This window comes from Amblyomma americanum, chromosome 10 (assembly GCF_052857255.1).
Source record: "Amblyomma americanum isolate KBUSLIRL-KWMA chromosome 10, ASM5285725v1, whole genome shotgun sequence".
Lineage (NCBI taxonomy): Eukaryota > Metazoa > Arthropoda > Arachnida > Ixodida > Ixodidae > Amblyomma > Amblyomma americanum.
The window spans coordinates 28,026,967-28,043,760 of NC_135506.1; the positions used below are offsets into that span (position 1 = coordinate 28,026,967).

At 45.9% G+C, this 16,794-nt stretch overlaps 1 protein-coding gene across 1 annotated transcript in view; it reads right to left on the reverse strand.

The window, feature by feature from the left end:
• LOC144108096 (calcium-activated chloride channel regulator 3A-1-like) overlaps positions 1-16,794 on the reverse strand; it is a 181,069-nt gene that overhangs the window by 106,134 nt on the left and 58,141 nt on the right. The window contains exon 2 of the mRNA XM_077641377.1: positions 2,403-2,535. The gene's annotated coding sequence lies outside the window, so the exon portion shown is untranslated. The remainder of the gene's footprint in view (positions 1-2,402; positions 2,536-16,794) is intronic.

The following is a 16,794-nucleotide window of genomic DNA, read 5'->3' on the forward strand; positions in this document are numbered from 1 at the left end:
AAAGGTTGAAGAGCAGCAGTTTTCAAGTTTAATCTTTGATGTCTATATTCTATCATTAGCCGAAAGCAAATGAGATTTACAAACTGTAGTTAATATTTTCGGAGACAAAAGAGACGCCCTACGCTTCGCTTTCAGCGCAAATAGTTTGAGCTTGACAAATGTCAAATGTGCCACTGACAAGGGGCTCACAAGAATTTCAATGCCATAAGGTGCCCAGGCTGGTAAGTTGCAAATATCTCAAGTTATGGGCAGATGAAGGACACAATTACGTGGGAAAGCACGAAGGTAGTACTACAGAGGCGAAATAGCAGAGATGCCCTATAATGAAGCATGTATAATTATCGGCGAACAAGAGACATGGTGCCAGGCCATACTTTTCAGAACGCAGTATTGTGTCTGATGGCAGGTCAGTAGAAGTATAGAAATAAACAAGAAAACGTTTGGAAAACTAGCATCAGAGGTCCTCAGCAAAATCACAAATGAGGCGGAAGAGGGGTCACGAGCTCAGCATTGTTCGAAGAGCGGAAAATACGGAGTAAAATATTGTGATAAGTCCGCAGGACTTATTAGATGCAAACCAACTGGCACCTAGTGCGTTTGAGAAATCGTTGACTCACTTTAGCGGCAAAGGCATTGAAAACTTGCAGGTAGTTATGCAAGAACCCATAAGCCGGAAATAAAGACCTTTTAAACGCCGTGTCTACAAAGCGGAGATTCAGGACTGCATTGATTCAGGATTGATTGATTGAAAAACGACAAGACACTGGGCCTGCATAAAAATGCGAAAAAAGCAAGTCAGGAAGGAATCGTGCCATGATAATTAGAGAGGAAGGGCTCTGCTATTTGAAGGTAAATTCCGTTGGCTTATATCACAGCCACATGGCCGCTTTAAACCGTATTGAGCTGAGTTGAGAGTGCTCGAAATTATCAATCGCTATCGAACTCGAAGGAGCTGTGTCACTGCTAAACAAAGAAACCGATTACCGCCCGGTACCTTCCCGATTTCACTCCACGGTGTTATGGCGCCACCGACGCCGCCAATAATTTGCAGTCATGTAAGCAATCAGCATGCAGGAGTGGAAGTAAATCAGACCTGGAATGGTTAAAACGAAGTGTTCATATGTTACTGTGATATTTTTTACTCTTCAGATTTCTTCCGTTCTTTCGGGCAAGCTGTGCACTAGGATTCTTGATCTGATGAAGAAATTGGAGCTGGTTATTTTAGTTTCGTTGGTAGCTAGCAAATCACGTTCTGCTTGTTGCAGTTTTATGTATGCCGGCCTCTCTTATTTTCTCAAAAAGAAGTTCTAAATTTTGATGTTTCCAATTCTTCAAACATGATACTGCTACGATTCGTTTCCCAGTGCCTCACTGAGTGCTGCTCTGCGTCCGCGAATGCCCAATCAGGCTGCTCGAAGGCCTTCGAGATCCCGATAGAGTTCAAGAGCGGTCCGTTGACGCGACAGACTGCTAACCCGGTGACCGTCGGAGCCGCCCTTGCAGCAGCGCTCGGTTGGCATTTGAGGTGACAGACTATCCTTTCGAGGGCATTCGAAATGATCCTGTGATAGGGGGTTCACAATGCGAACCTACCATTAGAAATTTATTCAGGTTGATAGCGCATGTGGACTGCGTGGTAAATAAGCTGTAGCTATAATGGGGCAACATATATCCACATGATGCAGGCACAGTCCCTGTCCCGAGGTCAGTGCTTAAGGAGGGTAATGGCAATATATATTTGCTGCAGATGGTAAACAGTGATCGAGGGAGTGGTGCCTTAAAAGGAGGGCAGATACTTAATGATAGAAGTTCGCGACTTTGAATTGGCCAAGCGTGGATGTGAAAAATTTTTAGAAATAAATGTTATCATTCCTATTTTTGAATATGCCAGATTAAGTAGAGATATGTTAATAAAGCAATAACGTGCATGGCATTCCCCGCCACTGCCTTGTTTCAAAAGCGACACTCCTTACTTCAATCCAACCCCATGCTGCGCGACGTGACCACAAGGAATAGCCAGGTTTTCCAATAAGAGGTTATTGACTGGTTTTGTCAAAGAGCTCTTGGTCATTTATCCACAGCGCGGGAGGCCTTCAGCGGTGATGTGCACCGGACAATCCGTGTAGGAAACAACGCTGCAAAAATTTCGTCCACCTGCGTTTCATTTGAAATCCCGATAGAGGGCATTTCTTTTGTTGCTATTAATCGTTTCTAAAATGCGGTTGTTGCCTAAAAAATATCGAAGGGCGATTTCAAAAAGCAACGCACGAGCATGGCAGCGCATGGCATGGGAGTCATTTCTTCTCTCAATGAAACTTCAAATAGCGGAAAGCACATTCCTATTGCTGGCCCCAGAGGTAAAAGCCCCAAGAGACAGACACAACCTCGAAAGACAAACTTACACCGTGCTGTCGCAACACGTTCTGTAGCAGGCGCCTCCGTACAAAGGAGAAATAGTGGCAGGTCACCAAGAAATGATCGATCGTTCCGGGTTAAGTGCACAGCGGGCGCAGTGGGGAGACCACCAGACCAGACCTACGCGGGTAGAACACATGTAGCAAGTACGTAAGCGACAACGCCGACGCATGAAAGAAACGTCAATATTCCGCGATCGCCAATCTTTTACTACACCACGTAAAGAGAAGGTGCGGGAAATCGGGATAGGAGGTAAGTGTTGAGGCTAACAATTCCTTCAACAGCAGACACCTGCGAACCTGGCTGCTGTAATACATGCGCAACGCGGAAGCATAGTCATGACTGGGCCCTGATGAGGGGCCCTCGCCAAGGTATCAATAAACACACGGAGGGTACCAAAATTTTGAGCGAGCGGTGTGCCTGTGCCTCTGCAGACGCAGTTAGAGAAGAACACAGGGGCAATGAATTCGTCAAAATTACAGCAGAAGAAATAAAAGCTGTGCAACTTACGCAAAACCAGGACTACTGCTAAATATTCACCCAAATAAATGGGGAAGTTGGGAGGCGGGAGTGAGAAAGACAAATCGAGGAAGAGAAAAATACGGACACCGGTCTTTTGCAAGCAGTAAGACATCTCCGCAATGAGAACATTAGAGTGACAGGTCTAGATTTGGAGGCATTGGCACTACGGCTAAAGCTCCATTAATTACGGCACTGTAGACGCCCAGATGTGAACCAATCAGCGAGAAAGACCAATGGCCACAACTCGGCTCCAGATTGGCAAGTGGGCCCCATAAACGCGTCGATGAATATGTTGGTGGGCGTGTCCCTCCTGTCCTCTACGCGACTGCAGCGGTGAATGGCAATTCAAAGTTAGTTTCCCTAGCGTCTCGGACGGCCTCAGTCGTGGGTCTACAGCGCGGACTAACCCTTCTGAACGCGCTAGATGAGGAGTTACAAACGCGCTCACCGGGTGATTGGCGAAGGAGGCAGACGTGAGTGAGGCGGCACACATGCCTAGTCTGGTGGTCTGCAAACTATTCCGCGAGTGCCGATCTGTCATCCATCAGTGCGCCTCATGTAGGGCGGGGTAGTGGATCTCAGAGCTGCCTGTACCGCATCCAAGTAATTTCCCCGGAGACAAAAGCAACGGGGATGCAGCTTACTGCGCGACCCAAGAAGCAGCCAAGTAACAACTGATCAGGGCAAAGATGACGACCAGGGGGAGCTCCCGTGGCCAGGAGACCTTGTGGTCACCAGCCGATGTTCACGCTTTCAGCCACCCCGGAAAACAAGAAGAGAATGCAGGAAACGTACCAGAAATTGAAGAGCTAGCGTAGCAGTACCCGGTAGTCAGCCGGAAGCAACGGGCGCACCGAGATCGCAGGGCAGCTCGAGAGTCAGCACGCGTTCGAAGCGCAGGGAGACGGGTAACGGTTGTTGTCACTTCATCTACGTCTTCCCTCCTCCTGCTGGCCACGGGAGACTGGCAGAAGCACGCGCTCTGTCGGATTTGTGCTACGTAGAAGACGAAGATTCACGGGCAGTGCCGTGGGAGGAAGCAGATGGAAATATGTTGAGGAACGCGACGCTCTGCAATGCACGGCGCGAGATTGTGGTTCAGCTTAACTCAAGGCTGAGGACATCAACATCATCATCTGCGGCGATAGCGTAGTCTATTTTTGAAGCTGATACTTAAGAGTAACCCTTTCAAATGTTCGGACGGCCTGTGTACGAACTCACACCAATCGTGCTTTATTTGCACTACGACACCGCAGCGGTGGCCAAGTGGTTGAGCATCCGCCTCGTATGCGGGAGGTGCGGGGTTCGATCCCCAGTGCCGCCGGGTACCCACCGGTGATACAATGGGTACAAGCTTTCCCCTGGTCTGGTGCTCGGCTTATTTAGGGTGAAATGCTTGGGAAATGGGTCTTTGACCCCACCTTGAGAAAAAGAAAAAAATACCTTGTGACATGGCGCTCTTTGGCCATAGCTGCCCTTGCGCCATAAAAATCCATCATCATCATCATTATTTGCACTACGAGGTGCCGCCACGTGGCTGCCAAACGAGTCTCTCAGCTTTATTCTGGAGGCGTGCTGGTCAAGTACAGATGTAATAGTTAATGAGTTTTCAAATCACTACCCCGTTTTTTCTCCCACTGCAAGCAAGGTTGATGGTGTTCATGTTGCACGCTGGATGTGCCATTAATTTTTTTTCTGTTTTGAATCAAGTTGATAATGGTTCAGTTTTCTTCTGGGATGCGTCTTTGTTACAGAAACGGTTCCACACGCTTTGTTGTAAATGGCTGTCTCTCACAACCAGTCAGCATGAGTCATGTGTGAAACACGGCTGCCCACTGCCCCCGCTCTTCTGCGCAGTTTACTTGGAGCCACTTTGCTTTAATGTTATCAAGAGTAGAGCCGTCAGCGGTTTCCGTATTATGGGTCACGAACTGAAGGTATTAGCTTTTTCGGTGACCTCGCGTTCTTTGCACTGATAAGCCAAGCATTGATGTGGTTATTAGTTTATCGGAGAAGTTTGGTTCAGTGTCACGGGAGCTCACATTATTCCCGCTAAAAGTTGAGATCTCTTGTTTGGAATTCGGGGGTATACACCTGTTGATTATGCAGCGCTATGCTCAAATTTGTCCCCCATGGTCTCTCAATTTTGTGCAGAGCGATGCATGTAATCCGTTTCTCTCTACTCAACTTCATTACGCACTTGAAATTATTCATTGCACAAGAGTCTATATCCAGCGTTTTCACATGATTTTAGCCTCTTTTGTGTGGGATTCGTCTTTTGAACCTTTGAGACGTGATAACATATTCCAACCTGTAAGTTCTGGCGGCCTTGGTTTAGTGTACCAACTGATGTTCTTCTTTGACAGTATACACCAAATAGTCTGGGCATTGTTGCAAGTTAATTTCGGTCATGGTTCGCCGACCCGCATTGCATCTCTTATGTGTCTGATCCGCCGTGTTTGTATCGTTTCATGCATGAGATGTATTTGCCTGTCAATTTCCTGCGTGTTCGTTTATCCTAAAGTTCCTGTTTTCAGTGTCGAAGGAACGGTTGTACAGATTATAAACCGTATGCTGTTCTCTCCACCCATCTACCGTTCTATGTATTTTGGCATACCGGGACATCACTTACTATAGAGGGTGCGTGAAATACCTCGCCTGCTCCACACGGCAAGATTTCCTTAAAAGCTCTCAAGCGAGACATTGCTCGTTAGAACAGGGTTAGAAAAAGGGGGCTTTTTTGTGACCTCGGTTAATTCCCGCTTTTGTGATGCTCTAGCAACGACTGACCATTGTTTAATTGATTGCAAAGATGCAGTGCACTTCTGGGATATTTCGCCATGGACTTTGCAAAAAAAGAAGAACCTGACACCGATTTCTGCGCGGTATCACACTGCACTGCCATTTGTTGGTGAACCATAAATTTCTGCGCTCTGTGTGTGTACGTGTTTTCTTGCATTTGTCTCTGTTTCTTTCGCGCAGTTTAATCATGAACGAGAAGCACCAACTAGCCCGCCAGAAAACACTTCATAATGCATGTTCTTTCAGATTGGACTACACGGCCTCTGAAAAATGCGCACGATTGACCGACAGTATGAACCTGTTTTTTCTGCAAGAAACGACTTCAGCAGAATGACTGTTCAGCTAAAAGAATTGTATGCCCAGACTGAATTTTAACCAGAGTAGCAACCACTCCTAGTGCTGTGGTCTTCTCTAGCTTGTTTGTAGAGCCCCGTTGCTTAGGTATATGTCGTATTATGATGCTATGGTGATATGCCCTGAGTCCCGACTTTTCAGTGCTTAATTGTTTAGGTGAGTCCTTTTAAGCAATGCATTTGTTTGCAGTTTTTTTTTTCATGGTTTGAACATCGTTCATGTTTAAAAAAAAAGTGGCGATAGCCCAGTGGTTTTGCGCAGCGGCCTTTGAAGATGACTTTTTCGCGCCATCGCGGGTTTGACTCCCGGTCATGGATATTGATGTTGTTTCATTTTCTACAGCAGGACGGCGCACCCCTCCGCATATACACGCACAATGGACACCAGAGACGATTTTTTCCCTGGTTGTGAACGTTCTGATTGGTACTTTCACTCTAACAGGAAACGAAGAAGGTATATGACCCTTTGTTAATGTTGTAAGGACTTCCACTGACGAAATTCTATACAACAAGCATAGGCTAGAGTTGCCGCCTAGCCCCGAGTGAGAAAGGCGATTTAAGCAATACCGTTGCTTGTTTCGGCCTATATCTCTATCCCTTACAGAAGATTTTTACCTAGCACACAAGCTGTACATCTGCATGCACTCACAAGCCGATAAAATCAATGAAGTTTTGTGTGACAATTTGGCATATGCTTGAAGGGTTATAGACATTAAATTTTTAATGATGCATTAGACGTTGGCGTAAATGCAATAACCCGTGGTATTCGCCTATAAGAAAAAATTTCTATTATAGAATTTCTACTTGATACTCTCTCTGTATTATTTTGAGCAGCCGAACGACGGCTATGACCTGTAGATGGTGTCTAGATGACGTGAGGCTTGAAAAAACATCGCACAGCACACGGGCGCCTTAACGTTGCGCCTCCATAAAAATGCAGCCGCTGTGTTCGGGTTCGAACCCGGGAACTCCGCATCTGTAGCCGAGCACTCTAACCACTGGGCCACCGCGGCGGGTCATTTCCACACCTCACAGCCATCATTCGATTGATGAAACCGAAACTGAAACCGAGAAGAGATTCGGGTATACATTGTTTAGTGTTCACATGCGAATACCCTGCGCTGAGTCGGTGAGGAACGAAAGCCCAAAAGAGGCTTTCGCTATCCGAGATGGGCGATAAAAAGTGTGTCTGATGTCAAGCGCTTTCGCGAGCAATGCTCTGAGTCTTAGGTCGACAGAGCGACCAATAGTAACGCTGGGCACTGCGGCGTCGGCTGCTTCAATGTCTGCTGCGCATGTGCAGCTGCGCTGAGATGGCGAAAAAGTAAAGAGGCGTGGGGGTGATAGCGTATGAGGGTTAGAGTTCGTGCAAGTGTGTAATCAACATGTGGTTGCATAGCGCACAATAGGGAAAAGAGACAACACGAGTGTTCGAGTTGTGTTCTTTCCTTGATGTGAACAATTCAACCAAAGGGAGATAGCAAGGGGGATAGAAATCGGGATAGCATTGGCATCTTCAGAGATATTCTCTCATTCGTTGTGTCTCTGTCGGCTGCGTCTAATTCCAATCAATGGTAGGTTGCCATCAGTTCAGGGCTCCGATCGCCACTGCCGCCGTGTGAGCTCGCTGTACCAAATCTTGTTGGTCTTCACAACGGTCGCTGGACAGCAAGTCTCCCACTGCTCGGCAATCGGGTTTTGTGCAGGTATATTGGGGACCACGTCTATGGTTTGAAACGCCCACGTGGTTGGTATAGCTTCTGTACGAACTTGTCTGCAGTTCTTTGGTGCGCGCTTTCGTGCAAAAATTTTAATTTTTTTTCAAGAATGTTGGACGTGGAGCTTCCACTTGTAAGATAGTGTGGACACAACGACATTCGTCCTGTTTCCTAAATAGCAGAATTAGCAGTTGAGCGCTGCGTCCGTAGTTGGTTAATATTGCGTTTGGAGACGGTGAATCCGGTCATATAGCCGCTGGGCGCACTTATGCAGCATTCTCGCAGCGTTCCCTTTGTCAACAGTCTCTTTTTCTTATTTTCCTTTCCTTTGAGAATGCTGTCTCTCTTCGCGGCTGACGTGCCTAATCGGAATGTTTTTCGTGCAGATCTGTCTCTTTATTCTCTTTGATCCACACCCTGATGTACATTCGTTCACAGACTAATCAGGCTGGACGCTCTAGTGGAGAATTTCGCGAAATCGACACCACGCTTCTGTGCGGCCGCGAACCAGTTCAAGATCGGCGCGCGAAACCGCACTGCTTACTGCGTTGCGTGCATGGTTTGTCGGCAGACCGAGGCGTTGTCTGAATTTTGAAGCCTCAGGTTTTCTTGGCACATGACCGGCGTCGACGGAAGCTGTAGACGGAAGCTGTAGATGGAAGTTGTCCGCAAAAGTGCCCGCACGAACTTCCATATTTGTAATAAACAGAAGAAAAAGTAAATAGTAAAATCTGTAAAAGATTGTAATAATGATATCTACTAATAGTGGCAGTGCTAGAGATAGTGATAGTGATAGTTGGAAATATCGGTGATGATAGCGAGGTAGAAATAATTAAAAATAAAACAAAAAAGACAAAACTAAAAGCACAAATTAAAAGCAAATGCACAGAGCAATAAACAATATAAATAAAAATAAAAATGCAAAAATAATTGTAAAGATAAAGGAATACAAATAAAAGAAAAAGAGAGCAAGAATGGAGGGCGTCAGAGACGAAATGGAGACGCTTTTCCATTTCCGCTCTTAAGCAGACTTCAGTGCATAGCTCTATTGAATTATTTGCTTAAACATATAGCTTACGGATAAGGAGAACGCTGCAAGCTGACGAGTTAAAAGGGGTGGTAAATGTTAATGCGCTTCTTTTCAGTTCCTGGCAATCTTCAGCGAGAATGGGGCCTGGAAGCTTGCATCCTCTGCAGTGGAGCGCTTTCAGGACCTTGATTGTGAAAGGAACACCGTCTTAATATTTGATGAAGGGAAGGGCGTAAACCTATATGTGTAAATACAGGGACCTATGAGTTAATAATCATTGCTCAGCACACATGACTAACGCAAAGCATGCCCCTGTAATCGCAGGCCTCGTTACGGATTGACTGGACAGTTATGTTATATACAAAAATAATGAGGGGAGTTGTGGGGAGGGGAGAGGGGCAATGGTGTCATATAATGGTTTCGTCAAGCTCAATTTCGCAATTTTTCGCCGTGCACTTCGTTGTAAACTCATGCCTATGCCGTGACTGGATGTATGACCTCAAAAAGGGGCGTATGGTAAGCATAGATTAGATTACGCCGATACGATTGTATCATTGTGGGCTTTGATTCATTACTTTCCTTCCATCGGCTGCTTACGAAACAAGTTTGAAGCTCTGTTATCTTGGATTATACCCCAGCCACATGGGCGCTTTGAAAGTCTATTGAACGGAGCTCACAGTGCTTGAACTCATCAATCGCTGTCGAACTCGAAGGTCCTCTGTCACTGCTAAACAAAGAAACCGATTACCGCCCGGAACCTTCGTCATCTCACACCACGGCGTTCCGGCGCCATCGACGCCGCCAATAATTTGCAGACATGTAAGCAATCAGCATGGTTACAAACGAAGTGTTCATTTGTTACTGTAATATTCTTCTCTTCAAATTGCTCCTGTTCTTTCTGACGAGCTGTGCACTAGGATTCTTGATCTGATGAAGAAATTGGTGCTGGTTATTTTAGTTTCGTTGGTAGCAATCACGTTCTGCTTGTTCAAGTGTTATGTTTGCCGGGCTGTCTTATTTTCTCAAAAACAAGTTCTAGATAGATATTTTCAATTCTTCAAACATGATACTGCTGCGATTAGTTTCCCAGTGCCTCGCCGAGTATGGCTCTGCGTCCGGGAATGCTCAATAGGCTGCTCAAAGGCCTTCGAAATCACGATAGAGTTCCAGGGCGGTCGGTTGACGGGACAGACTGCTAACCCGGTGACCGTCGGAGCCGCCCTTGCAGCCGCACTCGGTTGGCCTTTGGTTCGACAGACTATCCTTTCTAGGGCATTCGAAATGATCCTGTGACAGGGGCACCACAATGCGAAGCTCCCATAACAAATTTATTCAGGTTGATAGCGCACGTGGACTGCGTGGTAAATTAGTAGTAGCTATAATGGGGCAACATCTATCCGCATGATGCACGCGCAGTCCCTGTCCCGAGGTCAGTGCTTAAGGAGGGTAATGGCAATATATATTTGCTGCAGATGGTAAACAGTGGTCGAGGGAGTGGTGCCTTAAAAGGAGGGGAGATACTTAATGATACAAGTTCGCGACTCTGAATTGGCAAAGCGTGGACGTGAAAGCATTTTTATAAATAAATGTTATCCTTCCTATTTTTGAATATGCCAGATTAAGTAGAGATATGTTAATAAAGCAATAACGTGCATGACATTGCCCACCACCGCCTTGTTTCAAAAGCGACACTCCTTACTTCAATCGAACCCCATGCTGCGCGATGCGACCACAAGGAATAGCCAGGTTTTAAAATAAGAGGTTATTGACTGGTTTGTCAAAGAGCTCTTGGTCATTTATCCACAGCGCGGGAGGCCTTCAGCGGTGATGTGCACCGGACAATCCGTGTAAGAAACAAAGCTGCAATAATTTCGACCTCCTACGTTTTATTTGAAATATCGATAAAGTGCCTTTTTTCCTGTGCATCCTGGGAACATACCAGATTTTAAGCAGGAAATTGCGAAAAAAATATCTGTGATAATTGTACGGCAAGCTCTTTGTTTTTTGAGACCAGGACGGGAGTGACTAAGACACAGAGTCAGGTTCCACGAGATAGACACGTTGGGCGTTGCGCGCGGAGAGGAAGAGGAAACGGTTGAACACTTGATACTTTTCTGTAAAGAGCTTCACCCTACAGTGGAAAGCAGTGGGGCTGATTTATCCAAGGCATTGGTGTCTATAAGCACTGCGCACAATACTGGAAAGACAGCGCGCCAACTCTTCACCGCTATGCTCACACATTTCTCCCACATTTTCCTTCAATTTTGTGCAGAGCGATGCATATAATCCGTTTCTCGCTATTCAACTTCATTACCCACTACAAATTATTCATTAGAGAAAAGTCTATATCCGGCGTTTTCACAGCGTTTTCGCCGCTTTCCTGTGGGATTCGTTTTTTTGAATCTACGAGGCGTGATAACATTTTCCAACCTGTAAATGCTGACGCCCTTGGTTTAGTGCACCTTTACGTCCTGCAAATAGTTTCGCCTTTGTTGCTTTTCCGCGAGAGTATACACGGCGAATAGAGCGGGTATTCTCACAATTTAGTTCATGTTTTACCGAACGCCACTGTGTCTTTTAGTGCTTATGATCGACAATGTTTGTATGGCTTCAAGCATGAGATGTATTGGGCCTGTTCGTTTCCTGCCTGTTCGTTTTTCCACAAAGTTCCTGTTTTTAGTGTTGAGGAAACGGTTGTACAAAAGCGTAAACTGTATGTTGTTCCCTCCACCCACGTTCTGTTCTATGTATTCTGTTTTACCAGGACATGAGGCACTCAAAAGAGAGCGTAAAATGCCCCGCCCACCGTGCACCACGACATTTTCCTCTAGGCCGCATAGCGAGACATTGCCTGTTAGAACATGGTTAGAAAGGGGCAATTTTTGTGACCACAGCTTATCTCCGAATTTGTGATGCTCCACAAACGAGTGAGGACTGTTTCATCGATTGCAAAGATGAAGTGCACTTTAGGGATATCTCGCAATGGACCGAGAAAAAAAAAACAATTAATTTGACACCGCATTCTGTGAGCTATCTCTCTGCACTGCCATTTGTTGGCGAATCTTTAGACATGATCTTTCTGATTGGACTACATAGCCCGTGGAAAACGCGCATGACGGACCGACATTGTGAACCTGTTTTTTTCTACCAGAAACCACTTCAGCAGAATGACTGATCAACTAAAGGAATTGCATGCCCAGACTGAATTTGAACCAGAGTCGCAACCACGCCTAGTGCTGTGCTCTTCATTACCTTCTTTTTAGTGCCCCGTTGCTTAGGTATATGTCGTATTTTGATGTAATGGTGATATAGCCTGAGTCACGAATTTCACGTGCTTAATTACTTAGGTGATTCCTATTAGGCTTTCTGTTGGTTTGCACCTGTTTTCTTCATGGTTTGTACATAGTTCGTGTTTAAAAAAAAATGGCGATAGCCCAGTGGTTTCGCGCAGCGGCCTTTTGAAGATGACCTGTTCGCGCCATCGCGGGTTTGACTCCTGGTCATGGATATTGATGTGGTTTCATTTTATACCGCGGGACGGCGCGCCCCTACGCACATACAGGCCCAATACACACCAGAGACGATTTTGCCCTGGTAGTGGACGTCCGGATTAGTACTTTCGATCTGACACGAAAAGAGGATGGTATGCACCCCTGTGTTAGTGTTGTTTTTGTCACGACGCGCACTGACCAAGGTCTATGCTACAAGCGTGCGTTAGAACTGGCGTCTACCTCCGACATAGAGACAAAGGAGAATTCCGCAATGCCGCTGCTTGTTTCGGCTCCACGTATGCAAAAGCTCTACCTAGCACAAATTCTGTACATCTGCATGCACTCACAACCAGATAAACTCAATAGAGCCGTATGGTCATTGGCAGATGCTTAAAAGATTACAGACATCAACTTTTTGTTGACACATTTACCCCTTTAAAATGATGGATTAGGCGTTGGTATACATGCAACAACGCGTGACATTAGCCTATGTCCGGAAAATAATTTATGATAGAATTTCTTCTTTATGCCCAGTTGGAATGCTTTTGAGCAGCCGAACGACGGTTATGACCTGTAGTTGGTGTTTCGATCACCTGAAGCACGCAAAAAATGACAATATACATTGTTTATTGTTACTGCAGCTCTAGAAGCGAGATGGCATAAGTGTTGTAGTGAATTAAACCTGCGTGTATGGGATTAACATTTAGATTTTCGTGCCTAACGTGAATTGAAATAGCTGTGTCGAGCTACACGTCACAGCAATTGTGCGGTTGATCAAACGGAAACTGAAACACGAGAATAGATTCAGTTACACACTGTTCGGTACTCGCAGGCGAGTATCACGTGCGGGATCAATGAGCAACGAAAGCTCTTGAGAGGCTCTCGCTATCCGAGATGCACGCCAAAAAGTGTGTCAAATGTCAAGCGCTTTCGGAAGCACTACTCGGAGTCTTTTGCCGACGGCGCAGACAATAGAAAGCTAGGCCCAGCGGCATTCGCTGGTTCAATCTCTGCTGCGCATGTCCAACCGCGCAGACAATGCGGCTGAGGAAGGCGAAATGGGAAGGGGATAGCAGAGACGGGTTATGGTTCGAGCCAGAGGGCTATCGACCTGAGGTTGCAAAGCGCACGACAAGGAAGGGGCGCAACACGATCGCTTTTGCTCTGTTGCTTCCCTTTTGAGCACTATGCACTCCAAGAGAGATAGCAAGGGGAACCTTCATGAACGGCTACAGAAACTGTGACATAACCACCTCTCCTGAGTTGTTTCCTTCGTCCATATTGGGAACCATGTATTTTAATGGTTAAAGCGCATCACTGGCAAGAGGAAAATATTAATGTAAAGTTTATGTTAGTGGTCCTTTCACACCACGCTGGAAAGAGAAGCGGTCGATAGTGTTTTCAGAGAAGAACGGGAATCTGCTCGCGAAAAGGCAGGCAAGAAGAAAAACTTTATTGTACTCTAGTGCTTCTTCTTTTCTTCGGTTTTTCGGCATCTTCAGAGGTGTTCTCTCCTTGGTTGTATCTCCAGGAGTCTTCTCTGTCGACATCGTCCACTTCCAACCAATGGTCGGTTGCTCTCAGCACAGGGCTCCGATGGCCACTGCCGCCCGTGGAGCTCACTGTACCAGATTTTGTTGGCTCTCGCAGCGGTCGCTGGACAGCACAGTCGCCCACTGCTCAGCACTCAGGTTTTGTATTTTGGGGGCCAAGTGTGCTCTTTGACAGGCCCATGTGATGATATAGTGAGGATTTTTGGTCGCATTCGGGATATTTGCCCGGGAATATAGTAGGGTGCAGTTTGTTTAGTGTGACTAGTCTTGAAAGTGAACCTGCCTCTAGTTCTTTCGTGCCCATTGCGGTGCAAAGAGGTGTAAGATTTTTTCACGAGAATGTTGGACATTAATCCTGCATTTGTAAGATAATGTGGGCACGGAATAATATTCGTCCAGTTCCCGGAATACCTGAATCGCAAGTTGAACGCTGCGTCTGCAGCTGGTTATTATCGCGTTGGGACCCGGTGAACCAGGGCATACACGCTCTGCGCACACTTCTGCAGCATTCTTGATTGATTCCCTCTCTCAACAGTCTCTTTTTCTCATTTACTTTTCGTTTGAAAATGCTGTCTCTTCGAGGCTGATGTGTTTAACCGGAATGATGTAATCGCAAATCTGTTTCTTGATTCTATTTGATCCACACTCTGATGAGCACTGACTAATTACGCTGGACGCTGGAGTGGAGATTTTTCGCGAAATCAACACCGCACTTCGGTGAGGCCGAACTAGTTTTTTAGGGTTCGGCCTGCGGAACCGCATTGATAGCTGCGTAGCGGGAATGGTTTCGCCGACACAACGAGGCGTTGTCTGAGTTGTCAGGCGTAATTATTTATTGGCTGACGAGCGGCGTGGACGGAAGTTGGAGACGGAAGCTGTAGATGGAAGTTGTCCGCAAAAATGTCTGCACTCACCATCAACCATAAGTTGAGTGGTGATTGAAATATAATGTAAAACTTGACAGTAATCATAGTAGTGACAGTAAATTGTTATATAGTGATAGATATTGATGTAGCTACTGAAAGCGACAGTGCTAGAGATAGTGATAGTGCTGGTAATGATAGTAACAGATACCTGCTGATAGTGATAATGAAAGCTACTGATAGTGAGAGCAAGTGATAGAGATAGTGATAGTGACGATGACAGTGATCATGACAGCGAATGTGGTAGTTCGTGATAGCGATGGAGAAATAATTAAAAATAAAACAAAAGAAAAAATTAAAAGTTTTAAGGTAGAAAGTCAACTCAAAATAAAAATGAAATATTAAAATAGAATTGAAATAAAAATATCTAAATAAAGATCAACAAAAACGAATCAAAATAAAAGAAAAATAGATTAGAAATGGATGGATTCGGAGAGGAAATGGAATCGCTTGAGCGTTTCCGCTTTTAAGCAGACTTAAGTGCAATGCTGTATTGTATTACTTCCTTGAAAATATACCTTACGAGCTCTGTTAGGTGCATGCATGCATGCTGACGAGATATAAGGGGTGGTAAAGGTTATTGCGCAGGTTTTTAGATGCCAGCAATAATGAGAGATCGTGGGGGCTGGAAGCTTTCATGATGTGCAGTGGAGAGCTTTCAAAGCCTTGAATGCGCAGTTATAACCAAGCCCCACGCCTTTATATCTGAAGAAATGATGGGCGTGAACCTATATATGTAAATGCAGGGCGTCATGTGTTAACAACTACGGCTGGGTGCACACGACTAACGCAAAGCGTGATGACTTTTATGTATGTATGTATGCCCCTGTAATCTCAGGCCTCATTGGAGCTTGCGAGTACACTGATTTTCCTACCTAGGATAATGGAGGTTGGGAGTAACGGGGGCATACTGAATTACAAGGAGTGATATATTGATTTGCTCATACCTTTACTGAGAAAACGGTGCGTGGTAATCATCGATTAGAACGAGACGACAAGATTGCATCATCGTGGCCTTAGATTCATTAGTTTCCTTCCATCGGCTCCTTACGAAAAATTTAGAGATCACTGCGGCTGCCCGCATTGGAAGACTGCGAAAGCGTTCACGCCTCCTGGACACTGGTCGCCTTTCAAATTTTGAGCCATGCTTGTTTTCTCGTTCTCTTGATTGATTGGTTATTGATTTATCCTGATTACACCCTCGTTTCGTTTTTAACGAGCCTCATGCAGAATGGGGCTACTCAAATATAGCAGTAGAACGGGAACCAACCTCTGAGAAAGCTCGGGCGCTAGGGCACACATTACTTACTCATCGACCCTGACAAACCTACGCGCTTTGGTAACACTGTAACGAGGGGTACGTTACCTTTGCAAGAAATATCACCGATGTGAGAGGGGAGAATCTCAACTTTAACGCAGGGGGCGATCACCATGTGCTGTTGTCCACTTTCCGAAACACGCATTACAGAACGCGTCTCCTGGAAGTGAAGCACACGAATTGGGACGCCTTCAGATTTCTCCGCTCGCAACGACCGGCGGAGGGCATAGCAGGTTTACGACAGTTGACGGAGCGTTTGCCTCAAGACACCGCCAACACCTCGAAAACTGTGACGCAGCAGGAAAGCGGTCCCAGTCCGGACGGTAAGGTTGTACGCATGATGGAAGCACAACGAAGTATACACGCTCGATGGAGTAAAAACAAGCCTAACGGGCGCTTAAAAATACGACTAACCCGACTTGAAGAAGATGCCGTGACATACACGTCGGAGCTTTGCCGACAGCAGTAGCATCAGGCTGGCGGCCGCCTTCATGGGCAAGTGCGCAATAAGAACACATGGTTTCTACCCAAGCATTTACTCGATTCAACGAAAACTAAGACCGAATCTCACAAGACCCTGCAGAGGATCGCGCAAGCTTTCCAGGGCAGCGACGAAGAGCTCATGACCACATTCAAAAATCAGTACCTAAGCACCTCCAATAATATATC